This window comes from Physella acuta, unplaced genomic scaffold (genome assembly GCF_028476545.2).
Source record: "Physella acuta isolate Inbredline_101_S28 unplaced genomic scaffold, ASM2847654v3 ptg002022l, whole genome shotgun sequence".
Lineage (NCBI taxonomy): Eukaryota > Metazoa > Mollusca > Gastropoda > Physidae > Physella > Physella acuta.
In genome coordinates, this window is record NW_026733526.1 from 43,696 (window position 1) to 56,892 (window position 13,197).

Genomic DNA, 13,197 nt, shown 5'->3' on the forward strand with positions numbered 1-13,197 from the left:
GGTCGCTCTAAATTTAAAAAAAAAAAAAATTTCCATTTGGTACACGAATAAATCAGAGGTTTTCCAACACACGAGCTGGCCCCATTCAGTTTTCCAAGTGAGAAACACGGACTCTCTAAATCTAGTCCAACACACCAAATTGACGCAGATTTTTATGAGGCTTTCATCAAAACGTTACCAACCGTGTGCCCTATTTTCCAGAAGTTGAATTAGATCTAAATGTTAACAATGTCGCAGTTCATTTCTTGGATCTTAGGGCGCGGGTTTGTCCACACTGCCAACTAGGCACGCCAACGCATGCTGTAAGTGCCTTCGGCGACGGCGCTCAGGATGACACAGTGCCGCCGGTGGATTCAAGTAGTAACCTCATCAGCTTATGCAGGATCTTGGGGCGTTAAATCACATATTTCCTTTAGGCGTCCCCACTCCAATATGTAAACAAATGTTAGGCCTATGACAGAAACCTTTGCGTACTCAACAGCTTCCCAAGTTTTCATTGCGATTAGGTGAATGATGCAGTAATGCTTAATAGACAGAAAATGTTTTTCACACGTACAACTGAATGTGGCCAGCTCACGCGTCAAATAACCTTCTGATTTAGGGGGGGGGGGGAATCTACAAATGACGTCACATTTTTTAACGACTAACAAAAAGCCAGCCCCTCACACACCCCCATCTCAATGACGTCATTTATAAATAGTAATTGACTATTAATAATGTTCAATTAATTCTAAACGTTCTAATTAATTTCTACATACTTATATAAAAAATTATCTTACCTTCCCTGTTTTGTGAATAAGATGTGCCTAATACTATGCAAGTAAATTAATATCTGTTGACTAGTGCTGTCTAGTGTCTGACAAAATGTGCGGAAGTGGTGAATCGTACGGTTAGTAAGAAGCTCATAATGTACGTCAGCATCGCCCATTGTAAAACTTATTCGGGGGAGATAATTCCAAGTATAGGCCTTAAAAGTTTACTATGATATTTCTTGTAAAAGCAAAAATAAGTAAACGTATATAAAACTGAAGTTTCTAGTATTATATTTTTTAAATTATTTGTAGGATACAAGATAGTACAGGATACAAATTCAACCACTAACACAAACACATATTAACATTGAAAAATGTACAATGGATTTCGGGTCCCTAACCAATGCCGCAAAGAAGAACCGCGCATCAGGAAAGCCCACTTCATATGTAGCGGCTTCTCGTGCTATCGACTTTGTTGTTTTTACTTTCTCGTATATACGAAGTATAGAGAAAGTCTTGTAATCGTGCAAAAAAAAAACAACACGAGATTTTCACAAATCTCGACGTTTTACACCTCACTGATACGGAAAAACATAATTTTGCAATCTTGTCCGTATGTCTGTGTGTGTGTGTGTGTGTGTGTGTGTGTGTCTGTCTGTCTGTGTGTAGACACGATAACTTGAGTACCGTTACAGCTAGGTTGATGAATACTGGAATACTTGGTTCACTCATATCAACAGAACTTGGTTGTGGAACAAACTGAGTTGGTGTGAACTGGTCAGATTTGGTGGGATTGACAGATTCACACTTATTATCTGCACACGTTATTTTTAACTGGTCGGCATGTCTACGGACAATAAGTCCATCATTTGTTTTTACTTTATAAGACACAGGTCCTGTACATTGAACAATTTGACCTGGCAACCAATTTTCCCCTCTCCCATAATTTCTCAGATACACGTTATCATTAACCCCAAATTCTCTCTCAATGGATGTTTTGTCATGATTTAATTTTTGTGTAAGTTGATGTTGGGAAACAGACCTTTGAACAGTTGGATGTAGTAGGTCAAGGTGAGTTTTAATGTTCCTACCACACAGCAATTCGCATGGTGCAACACCTGTTGTTATATGAGGAGTTGTGCGGTATTTGGCTAAGAACCTGTTTACTCTTTTCCCTGAGAGAAAATTTGTTACCGGTACTCATTTTAACCATAGCGGTTTTGAATATGCCTACCGCTCTTTCAGCCAAACCATTCCCAGCAGGGTGATAGGGTGATGTGGTTATATGCTCAATACTATTTGCTACACAAAACAGTTTAAACTCATAAGCAGTGAAACTAGGCCCACTAGGCCTCACACCATTTTCATCTATGTGGGATAAAACTGCTCCTACACCGTCTGGTGAAGCATCACATGTTAAGATAACTCTTTTCCCTGGGTCATCGTGAGTTAGTAAGGTGTCAGAAGACAAAGCTTCTTTTGCTGCATTAAAAGCAGCATCTTGTTGTTTACCCCAATGCCAAGTTTTCTGCAGCAGCTTGTACAGTGGTGATAGTTTACCAGACAGATTCCCTATGAATTTCGCATAGTAATTTATCAAGCCCAAACCCAAAAAAAGCTCTTAGCTGTTGGGTATTTTCAGGTTTGGGCGCTTCTTTAATGGCTTTTGTTTTCTCAGGTTGAGGTCTGAGACCATGCTTGCTCAAAATATAACCAAGAAAACTAATATCTGTCAGCATGAATTGGCACTTATCTTTGTTTATCTTTAAACCCTTTTCACCAACTATTTTCAATACTTTATCTAGTGTTTTAAGATGTTCAGTGTCATTCTTACCAGTTATGTACACATTGTCAAAGTAAACACAAACATTTGGAATGTCCTGAAAAATACTGTCCATGACAACCTGGAAAATTCCAGGGCTAGATGGTATACCAAAACATAGTCTTTCATATTGGTAGAGTCCTTTATGTGTATTTATTGTCGTATAGACTTTTGAATCTGGATGCAGTTCTAGTTGAGTGTAAGCATGACTAAAGTGAATTTGTCTCCTCCTGCCAAATTCAAAGAAATTTCCTCAATGTTAGGAATAAGGTACCTATTTAGTTCTATTTGCTTATTCAGTGTAGCTTTATAGTCTCCACAAATTCTTACAGAACCATCCTTCTTTAACACTGGCACAATGGGCGTTGCCCAATCGGAATAGTCTACCTTCTTTATGATGCCATTAGATTCCAATCTACTTAGCTCATTTTCAATTTTATCCCTCATTGCATAAGGTGGAACTCTAGCTTTGCAGTATCTTTGGATTTGTGTCTTTAATGCTTATCTTCACTGTCCTATCATTTAGTAACCCTGAACTACCAAAGACACCTTCATTTTCAGATACAACTTTATCTATTGAAGCTAAACTAAAACTAGATTCTCTTGCTTTGTTCACTGAAAATATACTCCCCCAGTCTAACTTAAGATCAACTAACCAGTTCCTACCTAGTAATGGTGGTCCATTTCCTTCAACCACAAGAAGAGGAAGTTTAACACTTTGACCATTATAGCTTACATGAACCATACACTCTCCTATCACCGGAACATTGTCACCTGTGTATGTTGTTAGGCACTTGTGACATGGTTGTAGAGGCACTGATCCTCCTGTGACAGCGTCAAAGTCTTTCTTTGCGATGATGGTTAGAGATGCTCCCGTGTCAAGTTGGAAGATGATGCTCTTACCGTTGATATTAACTGGTACATTGATGGGAGCATGACTTGTTGATTTCACAGAGAACAGGTTGAACTCCGGCTGCGGATCAGTTTGAGCATTTTCACTGGTAGAGTGGTTCATTGGTTGGGTTAGGCTGTCTTAGTGACAGATAACATAGTGCTGCGGTACTGTCCTGACTGGCTAGATCAAGCAACAGACGAAGACTTTGCAAAGCAGGCCTTGGCAATGTGACCTTGCTTACTGCACTTATAGCAAGTTGCTGACTTGAACTTGCACCGATGAGATGCATGGGGACCGTTGCATCGATGACATTTTTGATAATTATTACTAGATTTAGATTTAGGCTTTGAACGTGCAGGCTGTTTAGCAAAAGTTGAAATGCTCTGATGGGGTTGGTGTTTGTTGACTAACCTGCTGTCTACTGCATGGATCCCTGAGGGCGTCAGAGATCTGGCCGCATGACTGCTGGAATGAAGTTGCAAGTTGTATTGCTTTTTCCAATGTGATATCTGACTCGAGAAGCAACTTTCTTTGAACATCAGGGCTGTTTACACCTGTCACAAACTTTTCACATAGTCTGTCAGACAGCGTGTCGCCGAATTCACAGAATCTACTTAGATGACGTAAAGCAGCAACATATTCTGATATTGATTAGTTTGGTTGACGAGTCCTACCGTCAAATCTGGCTCTACACAGGAACTTTGATGGTGCGGGCGCATGGTGGTCTGTTAGCAGTTTGCTCAGCTCGTTAAAGCTCTTGGTAGCTGGACTAGCTGGTGCGCATAAGTCCTTTAATAGCCTAAATTGTTGAGGCCCTATGACTGTAAACAAAACAGCTCTCTTTTTGGCTTCTATCGTCACGTCGTTAGCTTCAAGGTAAAAGCTTAACCTATCTAGATAATCATGAATGGTTTCGTCATTCGAATTAAATTCTTTTATCTGGCCATACCGCGCCATTATCCTACAAATACTTAGCAATTATGCTCTAGCAAGCTTCTTCTTAAGTAAGCATGTGCTCTTTTTAGTGGATGATTTATCCTCGTCGCCAAATGTAATGGATTGTGGTTTTATAATGATACAACGGACGAAGACGCCATTAATATGTACCTTGCTTTTATTCTTCATCAACAACCGGAAGACACATGACATGCAAGGGACATCACCCAAAAACATTATAAATATAAGACTAATACAAGAAGAGTGAGTTCCCTTGAATTCACAAAGCTCAATATATTACAAAATTAATTTGCACTCTCTAAATATTTAATACATAAAAGTATTAAAAAATATCATGCAAATATATATTTGTGACTTTTTTCCTGTGACTTTTTTCCTGTGACTTTTTTCCTGTGACTTTTTTTCCTGTGACTTTTTCCTACAATCATTTCTTTTGCCAAATCATAGTTTTTTTTTTCTTATTTGTTGGTTTAGATACAGATTGTTACGTTCTGGGTTCATTTCAAATCAATAACAACGCTTCGTGTTTAACTTCACTACTTTTATTCGTCTCAATGCATTCAAGCGTAACAGAACAGCCCTCGTCCTAACCGCTACTAACCCGCTGACTGCCAACTAACTACCCCTGACAACCATTCACTCCAGCTTTTATACCGCATTCGACCTTGGGATAACAATACACAAACACACCGGGGTTAACAATATTCTAGGGTAAACTCAACTCACACACTCACTCTCCCCTAATTCTAGATCATTCTATCCTATTCTAGTCTAACCTACACTGACCCGTAACACTACCCCCCACCCAAGTATTTGTAGTACATACTACAAATACTAACTAAATCCCCAAATCCTAAGTTAACCTAGAGGGCGAAAACAAACAGAGACAAAATAGATAAATAAAATAATTTTAAAAAACAAACAAAAAAAATAAAGAATAATGATTTGACAGGTATACTACGCCAAGAGGAGAGTAAATAAATAATGCATTTATACATCTCTTTGTACATGAATCCAAGACAAACAACCGAGTAAAAATAACCGAAAAAAAAAACAGCAAAAAAAAAAAAAAAAAAAAAACCAACAAATCTGTGGTTTAAATTACAATTTACATCTCAGACTCCCGATTTAAAATTTCTTGACAAAAAATCCGCTAGAAGATTATCCCTCCCCGGAATGTGTTCTATAGTAAATTTATATTCCTGTAGCAGTAAGGACCAGCGTGTCAGTCTGGCATTATTGAACCTACATTTATGAAGGTATTTTAGAGCACGCTGGTCCGTCTGCAGTACAAAGCTAGCGTTGTATAAATACAACGCTAGTTTGCCTGTGGCCCAGACAATTGCTAGGCACTCTCTTTCTATAGTAGAGTACCGAGTCTCTCTCGGTTGGAGTTTTCTGCTGATGTATTTTACTGGTCTTAGGACCCCATTTCTCATTTGCATCAAGGCTGCCCCGATACCTCGTGACGAGGCGTCGGTCCTGAGAATAAATTGCTCATTAATATTAGGTAAAATAAGAAATGGTTCTGAGTTCAAGTGTTTCTGGACCAGTCTTAAAGCACGGTTACATTCATCTGACCACACGACCTTTTCAGGTTTACCCTTTGCTAACAAGTCTGTCAGAATTGCGTTGGCCTCGCTGAATTCTGGTATAAATTTAGCATAATACCCTATAAGACCCACTAATGATCTTACCTCTTTCTTTGTGGTGGGTATTGCTACGTTTAAGATTTTGTTTACCTTGTTTCTCTCTGGTGTCAGTAGCCCCCTCCCCACTATGTGCCCTAGGAAATTAATTTTTTCAAACCCTAGCTCTAATTTGGCAGGTCTTACTGTCAGGCCCGCGTCCCTCAATCTATTGAACACCGCCTTTATTGCCATAAGGTGTTCCTCCCATGTCTCGCTGTAGATACAGATGTCATCAAAAAATGACACCACATTTTCCAAGTCTTTTAATACGACTCGCATTAATCTGGCGAATGTGGCGGGTGCCGTGCATAGGCCAAAGGGCAGGTAATTAAACTGAAATAGGCCCCAGGGTGTGACAAATGCGGTGAGTTTTTTGCTGTCATTTTGCATGGGGATCTGCCAATACCCTTTTGTGAGGTCGAGTTTAGTAAAATATTTTGCCCTATTTAATTTAGCGAACAGCTCATCTGTATCTGGGATGGGTTCCGCGTCGTAGACTGTGACTGCGTTAAGTCTCTTATAGTCTACACAGAACCGTGTCGACCCATCTTTTTTCTTAACTAGTACTACAGGTGCGCTGAAATCGGAGTCGGACCTCTCTATTATCCCCAGTCTCTCCATTTCGTCCATCTCTTTCTTCATAAGCTCTCTTCGGGCGTATGGTATGCAGTAGGGTTTCGTTCTTATTGCTCTGGTGTTGGTCAGTTTTATTTTATGTTCTAGTAAACTTGTTTTTCCAGGTAAGTTGCTAATTACAGCTGTGTACTCTTGGATAATTTTGTCTAGATCTGTCCGCTGTGTTTTTGTCAGGGTGTCTCCTATTTTGATATCACTTAACTTAGTTTCCTCCAGTATGTCAGGAGTTTTTATTGTGTCCAATGGAATACCCGGTTCCATGTCCTCCTCATCTGTTAGTGATACTTGGTTTTCTTCTTCTGCCTCCACCACTCCTGACACTGCCGCTAACATGGGGTGTCCCTTGCTGTCGTCTGGTTTTTGTCTGTGATGGTACAGCATCATCCGATTTACATGGACCACCTTAGTGCTGTCCCCTGTTTTAATAACATAGTCCAAGTCTCCGATTTTTTTTAAGACTTCGTAAGGTCCCGCCCACCTTAGCTCAAGTTTGTTTAATAGTTGGGGCTTCAGTATCAGTACATGATCCCCCACTTTGATATCTTTGGTTGTGGCTGATCTATCGTAGTAGCTCTTTGCTTTATCTTTCTCATTTTCTGATTTGCGGGTTGCATAACTGCATGCCGTTTGCAACTGCTGCTTAAGGTCCAGCAGGTAGTCATATGCAGCTCTTGTCTTATATTCCCTTACTTCTCCTGTGAGGATATCCTTTAGGATGCTCATCGGGCCCCTCACTTTCCTGCCGAACATAAGTTCGAATGGCGGGTAACCAGTGCTTTCGTTTGGAACTTCTCTGTAGGCGAAAAGTGCTGCTGGGATGAACACGTCCCAATCGTCATCCTTGTCTATAGCTACTTTCTTTAGCATTTCCTTCAAAGTTCCATTCCATCGTTCTACCGCCCCGTTGGCCATGGCGTGATATGCCGAAGCGTGAATGATTTTAATCCCCAACATTTTAGACACGGTGCAGAAAATTTCCGACGTGAACTGGGTCCCGTTATCTGAGAGTATGACTTCCGGGAATCCCATCCTCGTGAAGATGGAGAGTAGCGCATCTTGGATCTCTGCTGCCGTTACACTTTTCAGCGGTACGGCTTCTGGCCACCGTGTGCATATGTCTACGGCTGTGAGTATGAATCTGTTCTTTTTTTTCGTTTGAGTTAGTGGCCCCACAATATCTATGGCGATTTTCTCAAACGGTTGTCCCACTACCTCAGTTCTACCCAGAGGCGCCTTGCCACCAACATTCTTTTTGCTTTTCTGGCAGACATCACAACTTTCGCAGTAACGCCTGATATCCTCCCCTGCCCCTGGCCAGCTAAATTGTGACAGAATTCTGGCTTTCGTTCTTGCTACACCCATGTGCCCCGCCATAGGTGTGTCGTGTCCTAATTTCAGGATGGTGGGCCTAAGTCCCCTTGGGATTGCTAGTCTAATCTGATCTTCTGTTTTGCTGTGTTTTATGATCTTATATAATAACCCATCTATCGTTTTACATTGTTTGCCCTTTTCCGCGAGCTTCCACCACCTAGCTAATGTTTTGTCTTCGCTCTGTTGCGTTTTAAAATCTTTCGATGTCGTTATTTGGTCTAAAATCTTATGCCCCGGCTCATTTCTCTGGTTGCCCCATGCTCTAAGTTGTCCTCTGGTTTCTACCGCCGCTAATGTTAGCGAATCTTCCCTCGGTAATTTCGCGCCTGCTACATTCCCTATTATAAGTTCAGCGGGTGGATCATCTAAAAGGACGGCAAAGAACTCTCCCGTAAGGTATGGTGTTTCTATGTTGACTACAGCTCCTGGTACTCTTTTCTTATCTCCATCCGCGGTCTTTATGGTTATCCATTCTTTTGTCCATCTATTCCTTGGGACTAGAGCTTTTCGACAAGCTACGACTACAGAGCCCGTATCCCGTAGGACGGTCACTGTCCTCCCATCTAGTTTTCCTGCAACTATAGGAAGTGACCCTCTGTCGCTTATGAATCTCCGATTAGCTCCAATGTTCCCTACAGGGACAGCGCCCTTTACTTGACTTAGGCATTGTCCACAGTCGCCGCACTCCCCGCTGAACTCTGGTACTAGTCATATGTCTTGAATGTCCCTGAAGCCTACCCTTCTCCCTCTGTACTCATGTCCAATTTGTCTACGATTGGACCGGCACCCCGCCGCTATGTGCCCCTCAGCCCCACAGTTAAAGCATGTGATTGGGCTTCTTCTGGGACTAATATTACTACTCGGCCTAGGTTGGACCGGGCTTTGTCCTCTTCTCTCCCGTTGAAGGGTGACTTCATTTCTTGTGACCCATTCCTCTCTAATGGGGCTCTTAGATCTAGGCCTTAGGGTTCGTTTGTCCTTGTCCTCTCTAAAGGGATTCCTAGATCCTGATGCAAGTGCCATGGGGGCAACAAATGCGTCTTCTGTCACGTCGATCGGTTTTAATTTTCTGTCTGGGTAGATGTCAAAGTAGTTGTCACAGGCATTTTCTACGTCTGCTATTGTCCTCGGGTTTTGTCTGAGGATGTGCTGTCTTATGTCTTGTCCGACTGTTCTCACTATTTTGTCTTTTAAGAGTAGGTCAAACAGTCCGTCAAATGTCTTGTCACACTTGCTAGCTTCGACCCATCTTCTCAAGTAGTGTCGTACCCTCCTAATGTAACTCCCTGCTCTGTCTTGTTCTGATGGTTGGGCGCTATTAAACTTTAATACTGGCCACCAGTTGTTACGTTCTGGGTTCATTTCAAATCAATAACAACGCTTCGTGTTTAACTCCACTACTTTTATTCGTCTCAATGCATTCAAGCGTAACAGAACAGCCCTCGTCCTAACCGCTACTAACCCGCTGACTGCCAACTAACTACCCCTGACAACCATTCACTCCAGCTTTTATACCGCATTCGACCTTGGGATAACAATACACAAACACACCGGGGTTAACAATATTCTAGGGTAAACTCAACTCACACACTCACTCTCCCCTAATTCTAGATCATTCTATCCTATTCTAGTCTAACCTACACTGACCCGTAACACAGATGTTTGTTTGACCCAAAACGTCAAAAGTGAGCCTCTTTTAGCGACAGCAATTGCTTTTAGCTCCTGCAGCCAGACCTTCGTTTTCAAGTGCAGATCTGCATCGCTTTTTAGTTGACTCCACTTTTCAACGACTTCTTCTTGGCGAATCTTTTTACTCTTTTTAGGATATGCCAGCACGTAAGCATAAAAAATACACTGGAACATTTTATTTCTATCCATGCTTAACAGTCGATTTTTAAGCAGAATTTATGAGATTATTAGATCTACCTTTCAATTGAAAAGCCCAACACAGACAAAGTTGATTCAGCGAGACACGTGTAGGCCTATTTGGGTTGATCGAATAAACACGCATTACAATTTACCCTAAACACATCCGCTTTTTTTTCCGCACCTACAAAAATCACGTGATCTCGACCTTGGAACTGATCGTACAAATTATTTTTCCTCTGGATCGTCCAACAAGCATGAGCTACCGGCATGAACACCATGATGTAGTAAGGGAGACAAGGCTTGTCATCAAGGGCAAGAGTCTTAGCCCTAAGTGTAAACAGAAGTTCTGTAAATAGTTTTTAAATAAAATATTCGGGAAACGGGGTTTCAAAGAAAAGCAAGCATTACACTGATACCCCCGCCTTACTCTCACTAGTTGACATGCTTCCGACCTTTAGTCAAATAGCACCATTGACAAATTTGCAAATACGGCTGTCTACTACACAACTTACATCGTCAAATTATAGGGCAATTTAATTAGAACAACGATACATTTCACAATCTTTTGACAACTTGACTTACAGAATAGTATACATTTTGTTAGAAGTATCGCAACCAATGTAAAAAATTATTTAGTATTTTATTTTTCTAAAAACTAAACAAAAAATACATGTTAATCAATTCGTGGAATTAAGACTACGTGACGTCACAATGTCTCTACCTCCCCTCCCCTCGTCACAAAAGTCTGACCCCCCCCCCCCCCTAGGCGTGTGACGTCATTTATGGACGACCCCCAAGTTAAATGAATAATAATAATAATAGCTTTTGTTTGGATGACGCTGGGCCCAACACTCGTTGGGTGTAATATAGTGAGACTTGTGAAGTCAAGGGAACTCACTCTTCTTGTATTAGTATTATATTTATACTGTTATCTTGAGTGATGTCCCTTACATGTATATATATCTTTGTCTCTCGTCACTTCCGTTCTCTCTCTCTCCATCATGTTAGCGAAGGCCCAATAAAATCTATATACAAACAGCATGGCTTCTCGTCAGTGTGTTATAATAGAACCACTCCAATCCACCTCAAATGGCGACGAGGATAAATAATCCACTAGAAAGAGCACCTACTTACTCAAAAAGAGGTTTGCTAGAGCATATTGGCTAAGTATTTCTAGAATAATGGCGCTGTATGGCCAAATAAAAGAATTTGATTCGAATGATGAAATCATTCATGATTATCTAGATAGATTAAGCTTTTACCTTGAAGCTAACGACGTGACGATAGAAGCCAAAAAGAGAGCTGTTTTGTTAACAGTCATAGGGCCTCAACAATTTAGGCTATTAAAGGACTTATGCGCACCAGCTAGTCTAACTACCAAGAGCTTTAACGAGCTGAGCAAATTGCTAACAGACCACCATGCGCCTACCTCATCAAAGTTTCTATGTAGAGCTAGATTTGACGGTAGGACTCGTCAACCAAACGAGTCAATATCAGAATATGTTGCTGCTTTACGTCATTTAAGTAAATTTTGTGAATTCGGCGATACGCTGTCTGACAGACTATGTGAAAAGTTTGTGACAGGTGTAAACAGCCCTGATGTTCAAAGAAAGTTGCTTCTCGAGTCAGATCTAACATTAGAAAAAGCAATACAACTAGCAACTTCATTCCAGCAGTCATCCGAGGCGGCGAAATCTCTAACGCCTTCAGAGATCCATGCAGTAAACAGCAGGTTAGTCAACAAACACCAACCCCATCAGAGCATTCCAACTTATGCTAAACAGCCTGCTCGTTCAAATCCTAGATCTAAATCTAGTAATAATTATCAAAAATGTCATCGATGCAAAGGTCCCCATGCATCTCATCGGTGCAAGTTCAAGTCTGCAACTTGTTATAAGTGCAGTAAGCAAGGTCACATTGCCAAGGCCTGCTTTGTAAAGTCTTCGTCTGTTGCTAAATCTAGCCAGTCAAGACAGTACCGCAACCAAAGGCAGCACTATGTTAACTCTCACCAAGACTACCTAACCCAACCAATGAACCACTCTACCAGTGAAAATGCTCAAACTGATTCGCAGCCGGATTTCAACCTGTTCTCTGTGAAATCAATAAGTCATGCTCCCATCAATGTACCAGTTAATATCAACGGTAAGAGCATCAGCTTCCAACTTGACACTGGAGCATCTCTAACAGTCATCACAAAGAAGGACTTTGACGCTGTCACAGGAGGATTAGTGCCTCTACAACCATGTCACAAGTGTCTAACAACATACACTGGTGACAACGTTCCGGTAATAGGAGAGTGTATGGTTCATGTAAGTTATAATGGTCAAAGTGTTAAACTTCCTCTTCTTGTGGTTGAAGAAAATGGACCACCATTACTAGGTAGGAACTGGTTAGTTGATCTTAAGTTAAATTGGGAGAGTATATGTTCATTGAACAACGCAAGAGAATCTAGTCTTACTTCAATAGATAAAGTTATATCTGAAAATAAATGTGTTTTTGGTAATCCTGGATTACTAAATGATAGAACAGTGAAGTTAAGCATTAAAGACACAAATCCAAGATACTGCAAAGCTAGAGTTCCACCTTATGCAATGAGGAATAAAATTGAAAATGAGCTAAGTAGATTGGAATCTAATGGCATCATAAAGAAGGTAGACTATTCCGATTGGGCAACGCCCATTGTGCCAGTGTTAAAGAAGGATGGTTCTGTAAGAATTTGTGGAGACTATAAAGCTACACTGAATAAGCAAATAGAGCTAAATAGGTACCCTATTCCTAACATTGAGGAAATTTCTTTGAATTTGGCAGGAGGAGACAAATTCACTGAATTAGACTTTAGTCATGCTTACACTCAACTAGAACTGCATCCAGATTCATAAGGCTATACGACAATAAACACACATAAAGGACTCTACCAATATGAAAGACTATGTTTTGGTATATCATCCAGCCCTGGAATTTTCCAGGCTGTCATGGACAGTATTTTTAAGGATATTCCAAATGTTTGTTTTTACTTTGACAATGTGTACATAACTGGTAAGAATGACACTGAACATCTTAAAACACTAGATAAAGTATTGAAAATAGTTGGTGAAAAAGGTTTAAAGATAAACAAAGATAAATGTCAATTCATGCTGACAGAAATTAGTTTTCTTGGTTATATATTAAGCAAGCAAGGCATCAGACCTCAACCTGAGAAAG

General features: G+C 40.7%; 1 protein-coding gene across 1 annotated transcript in view; it reads right to left on the reverse strand.

The window, feature by feature from the left end:
* LOC131931735 (protein ITPRID2-like) overlaps positions 1 to 11,037 on the reverse strand; it is a 35,088-nt gene extending 24,051 nt beyond the window's left edge. The window contains exon 1 of the mRNA XM_059288569.1: positions 10,892 to 11,037. The gene's annotated coding sequence lies outside the window, so the exon portion shown is untranslated. The remainder of the gene's footprint in view (positions 1 to 10,891) is intronic.
* Between the last annotated feature and the right edge of the window lie 2,160 nt (positions 11,038 to 13,197).